The sequence below is a fragment of the Chiloscyllium plagiosum genome, unplaced genomic scaffold (assembly GCF_037043375.1).
Source record: "Chiloscyllium plagiosum isolate Xiang-an unplaced genomic scaffold, Cpla_swu_hap1 HiC_scaffold_50, whole genome shotgun sequence".
In the NCBI taxonomy this organism is placed as follows: domain Eukaryota; kingdom Metazoa; phylum Chordata; class Chondrichthyes; order Orectolobiformes; family Hemiscylliidae; genus Chiloscyllium; species Chiloscyllium plagiosum.
This window is the reverse complement of record NW_028270188.1, coordinates 12,687,019-12,696,703: the sequence shown is the minus strand read 5'-3', so window position 1 is coordinate 12,696,703 and position 9,685 is coordinate 12,687,019. Positions and strand designations below refer to the sequence as shown.

At 45.7% G+C, this 9,685-nt stretch overlaps 1 pseudogene; it reads left to right on the top strand.

The window, feature by feature from the left end:
• Positions 1-1,985: 1,985 nt before the first annotated feature.
• LOC148135242 (uncharacterized) lies at positions 1,986-9,261 on the top strand (annotated as a pseudogene).
• The last annotated feature ends 424 nt before the right edge of the window (positions 9,262-9,685 follow it).

The window sequence follows — 9,685 nt, the reverse complement described above, 5'->3', positions numbered from 1 at the left end:
GAGTGTGTGTGAGAGAGTGTGTGTTTGTGTGTGTAAGAGACTGTGTGCGTGAGAGTGTGTGTGAGTGTGTGTGTGTGAGAGAGAGTCTGTGTGTGAGAGAGTGAGTGTGCTGTGTCTACATGTGTGAGAGAGTGTGTTTCCATGTTTCCGTGAGAGAGAGTGTGTTTGTGTGTGTTTGAGGGAGCGTGTGTCTGCGTATGTGTGTGCGTGTGAGAGAGAGTGTGCCTGTGTGCATGTGTGTGTGAGAGAGTGTCTGTGTGTGTCAGTGTATGAGTGAGTGTGTGTCAATGTGTGTGTGTGAGAGAGAGTGTGTGTGTCTGTGTGTGTCTGAAAGAGAGTGTGTCTATGTGTGAGAGAGTGTGTCTGTGTGTGTGAGAAAGTGAGTGTGCCGTGTGTATGTGTGAGAGAGAGTGTGCATGAGACAGAGTGTCTTGTGTGTATGAGAGAGTGTATCTGTGTGGGTGTGTGAGAGAGTGTGTGTCTGTATGTGTGTGTGTGAGAGAGAGATTGTGTCCGAGTGTGTGAGAGAGAGTGTGTGTCTGTGTGTGTGAGAGAGTGCATCTGTGTATGTGTGTGTGTGTGAGAGAGAGTGTGCCTGTGTGTGTATGTGTGTGAGAGAAAGAGTTGTGCCTGTGTGCATGTGTGCCTGAGACTGTGTCTGTATGTGTTTGAGGGAGCGTGTGTCTGTGTGTGTGTGAGAGAGAGAGTGTGCCTGTGTGTGTGAGTGTGTGTCAGTGCCTGTGTTTGAGGGAGCGTGTGTCTGTGTGTGTATGTGTGTGTGAGAGAGAGTTGTGCCTGTGTGTGTATGTATGTGTGAGAGTGTGCCTGTGTGTGTGTATGTGTGTGAGAGAGTGTGTCTGTGTGTGTTTGAGGGAGCGTGCGTCTGTGTGTGTTTGTGTGTGAGAGAGCGTGTGTAAACTAGCCAATCTTATCAGGTGCCCATGAATATAAAATCCAGCTGCTGTTTCAGGTGAATTGGTCCTTTTGTCTCCAAAGACACAAAGGCTGCAAGAGTGACTTAACTGGGGGAAAGAGAGTGCTGCTCATTCCAGTGGGTATTCAGTAAACCTTCCCCACACACTAACATCCCTCTGGCAATGCAGTGACTAGTCCTGCACACAGTGCTCCAGGTACAAACCAATGTAATGTCACCATAGTCTTACCAGAGGATGGGACAGTTCCTCATTCCAGTGCGGTGTCTGGTGGTGTTTTAATCAGAGGGTCACCATGCCCCAGCTGAGGGGAGAGGTTGGACAGGAGAGTCCTTCAGAGTAACTCTAGCTAGTATGGTAAGTTAACTGCCCAGCCAGCTGAGCTAACCGACCTCACTCCAGGGGCATGCGGTGTATAACTCAATCATAGCCAGCCTGCACTTCAATAGGAGCTAGGAGCAAGGCCATTCGGCCCCTACTGTGGGCGTTTAGAAATGTAGCTTCTGCAGGTGGGGGGTGGGCTGTTGCGGGGGTGGGACATTATACAAACGGTCGCGGCATTCTTGTAGCATGTACCATACTTAAGGCTAAGACTTTAATGAATATAGAGGGTCTTTTAAAGAAAATAGTTTTAAGCTAGGAAATAGCTATGAAGGGTTGTAGCTGACCACAAAAGAAGCAGCAGGGGAATTTCACAATAAAGCTTATAGTATGATAAGAGAAACTGGATAAAAGAACAAGCTGTAACAAACAAGGAACAAAGAATTCAAGCATACAAGGACAGCAGGATGGCCAGATAAGAAAATAACGAGAGAGAAAAAAAAAACAAGTGAGGTAATCGGTTTATGATAGGATGAGATTAGACCAATGAGAAAAGGGAGGAGTGATTCAGCAACTTGCAAACTGAACAAAGAAAGTTTACATGCTTTGTTACGCGCGCATTTTTGCTTGATTGCAGAGGCGTCCGGTACTAGCAAGGCCGTAATAAATTGTTCTTGTTTCCAAGGCTTTGTCTCAGGCTGATTTATAACTGAGTTCTGTTTCTCACAATTGATGGCCTCATTCCGGGATTCAAAACTCCGACTACTCGACACTCTTGGGACGACGCGGGAGGTGCATCTCCGACTCCTTTGTTTGCCGTTCGTGGTTTGGGCGAGTACGATCCGGACTGGGAGACCCTGGAAACAAGGCGGGCAGACGCGGCGAGTTCGATCAGGCAACTCTTGTGCACAAGACCCTTGTAAAGATGGGTCTTAAACGATATTTCCGTGCGACTGAGACCAGCGGTATTTGCTGCAGGAATTGCCGCGGGATGGGGCGCACTGAAACGACCAGGTAACTCTTTGCACAGACCAAGGTAAGAAAAGAGACCTTTAAGTATTGCCGTGGTAGTCGGGGACGTACAAAAAGTACCGGGAATTGGCGAGATACAAAACAAAGCATATATCAATGGAAACAGCCCGTGTCAGAAGGGCCAGTAGCTGAAGGTCTACTGAGGGTGCACTTCATAACTAACTTATGGCCAGACGTCCAGAAAAACATTCAAAAGCTAGAGGAGTGGTTGTGGGAAGCTCAAAAGTGTCTGTGAGATAAGGTGTCTATGTGTGTGTGTGTGTGTGAGAGAGAGAGAGAGAAAAGAGCTGTGCAGCCAGTAGAAAGTTTAACCCTTTTGAGAGTCGGGTTGAATGCACATTTGTTTGTTGGTGATTGAATGTTTGTGCTTTGTTCCCTGGAGCTTGAGATCCGGGACTGTTTTGAATCTGATTTCTACTATGGAAATTTTAACATGATTTCTTTTAAGGTTAAGTATTTTACAGATTATGAAATAAAATGTTAACTCCTGTTCTTTTTACAGGTCACGACTGCCTTATTATCAGTTTCTAACTAATCTCTTTTTCCTAACATGAAAGTGATTTATGGAGAACAGTTGAAGTCTCAAAAAGCATATAATTGGTCAGATTATTCGGACGAGTAAGGTGTCTAGTCAGGACCCTCAAGGGGGTGGGGAAGAAGGTGGCACCGGAAATCGTCAAGATTAATTAGATGAGCAACAATGGGAGGCACGGGGAGCTGCCTGTGTAGCGATCATCTATAAATAACGTTAAAGGGGAATATATTCCGCCCGACAGTCCTTTGGGGAAAATGTTGGGAAATTGGCAACACAACCCTCGGACGCGGGGGAAAGATATGGCTATAATGATAAACTATTGTTGTTTTGTCTCGATTCGAAAAAGCATTAAGGAGTCTGTTTTTGTTTGGCCCAAATATGGGTCCGAAGAAGATTGGCTGCGCCAGGTTCTAAATACAGGGCATGGGAACCCAGACTGTAGCTTTAGGGTGCAGGACCTGGAGTGTAGGGAGGTTAGGAACACGGCATCAATTTCAAAGGAGGATGCCTGTAAACAGGAAAGTGGCTTGAAGTGTGTATATTTCAATGCAAGAAGTATACGAAATAAGGTAGGTGAACTTGCAGCGTGGGTTGGTACCTGGGACTTCGATGTTGTGGCTATTACGGAGACATGGGTAGAACAGGGACAGGATTGGCTGTTGCAGGTCCCAGGGTTTAAATGTTTTAGTAGAGTCAGAGGTGGGGGTAAAAGAGGGGGAGGTGTGGCATTGCTTGTCAAAGATAGTATTACAGCTGTGGAAAGGACGATGAATGAAGACTCGCCATCTGCGGTAGTTTGGGCTGAGGTTAGGAATAGGAAAGGTGAGCTCACCCTGTTAGGAGTTTTTTACAGGCCTCCTAATAGTCCTAGAAACGTAGAAGAAAGGATTGCGAGGATGATTCAAGAGAAGAGTGAAAGTAATAGGGTGGTTGTTATGGGGGACTTTAACTTTCCTGATATTGATTGGGAAAGCTATTGCTCAAGTTCGTTAGATGGGTCAGTGTTCGTCCAATGTGTGCAGGAGGGTTTCCTGACACAATATGTAGATAGGCCAACAAGAGGTGAGGCCATACTGGATTTGGTTCTGGGTAATGAACCAGGACATGTGCTAGAATTAGAGGTAGGTGAGCACTTTGGGGACAGTGATCACAATTCGGTGACTTTTACTCTAGTGATGGAGAGGGATAAGTGTGCACTACAGGGCAAGAGTTATAGCTGGGGGCAGGGAAATTATGATGCGGTGAGGCATGACTTAGGATGTGTGGCTTGGAAAAGTAAGCTTCAAGGCAAGGGCGTAATTGATATGTGGAGCTTGTTCAAGGAGCAACTATTGAGTGTCCTTGATAAGTGTGTACCCGTCAGGCAGGGAGGAAAGGGTCGTGTTAGGGAGCCGTGGTTTAATAAGGAATTGAAATCCCTTGTTAAATGGAAGAGGGCGGCCTATGTAAAGATGAGGCGTGAAGGTTCAATTGGGGCTATTGAGAGTTATAAGGAAGCCAGGAAGGACCTGAAGAGAGAGCTAAGAGAAGCAAGGAGGGGACATTAAAGGTCCTTAGTTGGTAGGATGAGGGAAAACCCTAAGGCTTTCTATAGGTATGTCAGGAATAAAAGAATGACAAGGGTAGGAATAGGTCCAGTCAAGGATAGTAGTGGGAAGTTGCGTGTGGAGGCTGAAGAGATTGGGGAGACACTGAATGAATACTTTTCGTCAGTATTCACTCAGGAACAGGACATTATTGTCAATGTGAATACTGAGTCACAATTCAGTAGAATGGATGGCTTTGAGGTATGTTGAGAAGAAGTGTTAGAAATTCTGGAAATGGTGAAAATAGATAAGCCCCCTGGGCCTGATGGCATTTATCCTAGGATTCTCTGGGAAGCAAGGGAGGAGATTGCAGAGCCATTGGCCTTGATTTTTATGTCCTCGTTGTCTACAGGAGTAGTGCCAGAAGATTGGAGGCTAGCAAATGTGGCTCCCTTGTTCAAGAAGGGGAGTAGGGATAACCCTAGTAACTATAGGCCGGTGAATCTCACTTCTGTTGTGGGCAAAGTCTTAGAGAGAATTGTGAGGGATAGGATTTATGAACATCTGGATAGGAATAATGTGATCAAGGATAGTCAGCATGGTTTTGTGAAGGGCAGGTCGTGCCTCACAAACCTTATTGAATTCTTTGAGAAGGTGACTAAGGATGTGGACGAGGGTAAAGCGGTAGATGTGGTGTATATGGATTTTAGAAAGGCGTTTGATAAGGTTCCCCATGCGAGGCTACTTCAAAAAATACGGAGGTACTGCATTGAGTGTGAGTTGGAGGTTTCGATTAGGAGTTGGCTGTCCGGAAGAAAACAGAGGGTAGTAGTTGATGGCAAAGGTTCATCTTGGAGTGCCGTCACTAGCGGTGTTCCGCAAGGATCTGTTTTGGGACCATTGCTGTTTGTCATTTTTATAAATGACCTGGAGGAGGGATTAGAAGGTTGGGTGAGCAAGTTTGCAGATGATACAAAAGTCGGAGGAGTTGTAGACAGTGAGGAAGGACGTGGCAGGTTACAGCGGGATATAGATAATCTGCAGAACTGGGCAGAAAGGTGGCAAATGGAGTTCAATGTAGCTATGTGTGAGGTGATTCACTTTGGTAAGAGTAACAAAAAGATGGGGTACTGGGCTAATGGTCGGATACTTGGTAGTGTGGATGAGCAGAGGGATCTTGGTGTCCATGTACACAGATCTTTGAAAGTTGCCACCGAGGTAAATAGTGTGGTGAAGAAGACATATGGCGTACTAGCTTTTATTGGTAGAGGAATTGAGTTCCGGAGTACTGAGGTCATGTTGCAGTTGTATAAGACTGTGGTGCGGCCGCATCTGGAGTATTGTGTGCAGTTTTGGTCGCCATACTATAGGAAGGATGTGGAGGCACTGGAACGGGTGCAGAGGCGGTTTACCAGGATGTTGCCTGGTATGGTAGAAAGATCGTATGAGGAAAGACTGAGGCACTTGGGGTTGTTTTCATTGGAGAAAAGAAGGTTTAGGGGTGACTTGATAGAGGAGTACAAGATGATTAGGGGTTTAGATAGGGTCGACAGTGAGAATCTTTTTCCACGTATGGAGTCAGCCATTACAAGGGGGCATAGCTTTAAATTAAGGGGGGGGGGGGGGGTGGGGTAGGTATAGGACAGATGTTAGGGGTAGGTTCTTTACTCAGCAAGTCGTGAGTTCGTGGAATGCCCTGCCAGTAGCAGTGGTGGACTCTTCCTCAATATGGGCATTTAAGCGGGCATTGGATAGGCATATGGAGGATAGTGGTCTAGTGTTGGTTAGGTGGGCTTGGATCGGCGCAACATCGCGGGCCGAAGGGCCTGTACTGCGCTGTATTCTTCTATGTTCTATGTTCTATATATACGTCAATTGGAAAGAAACATACAGTCAAGAAGAGTCAGAATATGTGGCTTGCTGGATAGGGGGTGCAGGGGGTAAAATTATATCCCATGAAGGCGGAAGAATCAGGGAAAGAGCAAGAAAAGAATGAACAAGGGAAACCACAATAGGATCCCTTAACCTGTTTACCGCCCCCATACCCTCCTCTAGAGACATATCTCTCCCGTCTCTATATCCAGCCTACGGCCCCAGAGCCGAAAGCAACTCCAGCAACTGAAAGAGAAACGGGCTTTGAGCTAAAAGATGCAGAACCTAGGGGGCCCAGAGTCATTCGAGCCACCATACGTAAAGGAGGATATAATGGAAAATATAAAATTATGTCCCTTAAGAGAGGTCCCGATTGGGGACAGAGAAATAGGATACGTAAATGCTCCCTTAACTAGTAGTGAAGTTAGCGCTTTTAAGAAGGAAAGGAAAAGTCTGATAGAGGATCCGGTGGGATCTAAGGGAAATTGTAATATTGGGAATCAAAAAGGCGGCACCTAGATCACAAAACTTTGTTAAGGCTTTCGAAGTACGACAAGAGAAGGATGAAACCCCTTCTGCATTTCTTAAAAGGCTCAAGGAGGCCTCAAGGAAATATTCGGGAATGGATCCCGATAATCGATAGCACAGGGACTCTTAAAGGTCCTGTTTGTAACTGAATCATGGCCGGACATACAAAAGAAATTACAGAAATTAGATGGGTGGAGTGAAAGACAGATAGAAGAATTGTTACCTCAGACACAGAAAATGTCTGTGTAAAGGGAAGACGAGAAGCAGAAACAGAAAGCCAAAATGATGGTGGAAATAACAAAAAGGAGACTGGTATCGGGGAAAACAGAAGGATGGGGAGGACACGAAAGACAAAGGACGGACATCCAGGGAAGGAGGCAACAGGCAGGATGTTACCATTGCGGAAAAGTGGGGCATGTTAAACGGGAATGCCCGGGATTAGCACGAGAAAGGGAAATCGTTTCCCTAATGACCTTCGATGAGGACTAGGGGAGTCAGGGGTTCCTTCCTCCTGAGACCCACTGGGAACCCTTGATAAATCTAAAGGTGGGACCTTAAGGGGAGGAGACAGTATTTTTGGTGGACACGGGAGCGGCACGATCATCCCTAAGTTTTAGACCTAGCGGTGTTAAATTGACTAACAAGAATCGCAGGGTTTCTGGAGTAATAGGCGAAGAAATCTTAGTGCCTATTTTTGAGCCAACCCTAATTCGAGGAAATGATGAGGAAGTGACAGGACATTTACCAACTGTAGAGTTCAATGATAAGTTTTTAAAGAATTATATTGTGGCGCTCGGCTGTTCTTTGTCTGTCCTCAGGAAGAAGGGTCGGTTGACCCAGACACCTCCACTTGAGTTCGCCGTACATCGGATACGACCGAGTGATTGGGTCCTGATCAAAACCTGGAAAGATACCAAACTGCACCCAAGCTGGGACGGACCGTTCCTAACCCTCCTGACTACTGAAACAGCTGTCCAAACTGCTGAAACAGGGTGGAGTCATCACAATCGTGTTAAGGGCCCGGTGGCGCTCCTTCCCCTCCGGCAGAGCGGCAAGCACATCCTACAGACAACCCTCTGAAAGTCAAGCTGAGCAAAAAGAATGGACTGAGATAAGAGACTATTAAGTATTGGTTAAAAACTGTATCCCAAAACAATTGTAAGTGTTGCGTGGACTCCCTCCTCCCTGGTATTTAAAGGGTTAGGGAATAGACAGATGGGGTTGTGAGCTGAAATGAGTGGTCAGCTTTATATTGTCACGATAGTATTGGCGCTAGCTGCCAAGTTGGTGGGTGGGGGGGAATCATTTTACCGCTTTATGTTAGAATTATGCTAAACTAAAGGGTCATCCCACACCATGAGGAATCCGGAATTCCTCTCATGGTAATACCACTTACCGAAAGAGAAGTGTACGATGTACAACAATTTGACTCGGGCTCAAACAATACAGAATGGAGATCTGACAGGTGTAATTATAACTTTGAGGGATGGTTCCCTTGACCAGCTCCAAAAACTCTGGGTGCTATCGATGCCCTTAGAGTTTCCCCACCGAAAGGAGCAGTAAATACCACTTGTGTCTGTAATCAGAATGATACCGTACCCTTCCGATTAGGAAAATCATCTTGTGTCTACACCAGCCAAGCCATTGCCACGACCATTCCCCGAATATTAAACGGAACACATTGGGTATGCGGCCTGAAGGCATGTCCATTTATTCTTGGGGAAAAATAAAACATTCGCGTGACCGAATGCATGTTATGATGTTGATCAAACACTGCCTCAAAGCCAGAAAGGCTGGAGCGGCTGCTGCTTCCTCGCCCATATAATTCTCCACTTGAGGCTGTTAAAGAGATCCCCCAAAATACCTCAGAATAAACAGGGAGGAAGGCGAGTAACCGAAGGAGATCTCCTCCTCTGGACTTTCATACCTATGTATGGCTCGAGCAGGAGTAGAAATACAAAAGTTGGCGGCTTCCCTGGAAGAGCTGTCCAACAATACTGCTGATGTGTTGGCCGAAACCCAATCCCAAGTCGCAGCCATAACGACCGAAATGATTGCCACTAGGCTAATGACTCTTCAGAACAGGATGGCTCTAGATTATATTCTAGCAGAGAAAGGTGGTATCTATGCACTAATTGGAGAGGAATTTTGTACTTACATACCTGAGGTCTCCTCGAACATTACTGAAATCTCCAAACATGTGCGAGACAAAATCGCCAAAATAAAGAAGGCCGGGAATCGGTACCGGAATGAAAAGGGATGGGAGTGGGGGAATTGGGGATTAACTGGTTGAGGAAGGTGGTTAGTCAATCTGGCTATCTTTCGATTATTGATATTAGTGGGTCTGGTGGTAGGGTTCAATGTCCTAAAATGGGTAATGAGCCGACTGATGACATCCCTTGGGGAAGGAACCCAAATACATCATCAGATGCTTTTACAATCAGCAGGTAATATGCAACAAAGGGAAAGTCAAAGAATGTTCCTAGAGTTCGAGGGACGAACAGCACAAATGTAAAATGTAAGATTAAGAACCTCATTGCCAAAAGGCGTAAGAGGGCAGACCGTAAGAATAAATTAAAGGAGACTTAATAAGTGCAGAAACAACAGTTATAGAAAAAGAAAAAGGGGGGAATTGTGGGAGGTTAGAAATGTAGCTTCTGCAGGTGGGGGGGTGGGCTGTTGCTGGGGTGGGTCATTGTACAAATGGTCGCGGAATTCTTGTAGCATATAGCATAATTAAAGCTAAGACTTTAATGAATATAGAGGGTCTTTCATAGAAAATAGTTTTAAGCTAGGAAATGACTATGAAGGGTTGTAGCTGACCACGAAAGAAGCAGCAGGGGCATTTCACAATAAAGCTTATAGTATGATAAGAGAAACTGGATAAAAGAACAAGCTGTAACAAACAAGGAACAAAAAATGCAGATTTACAAGGACAG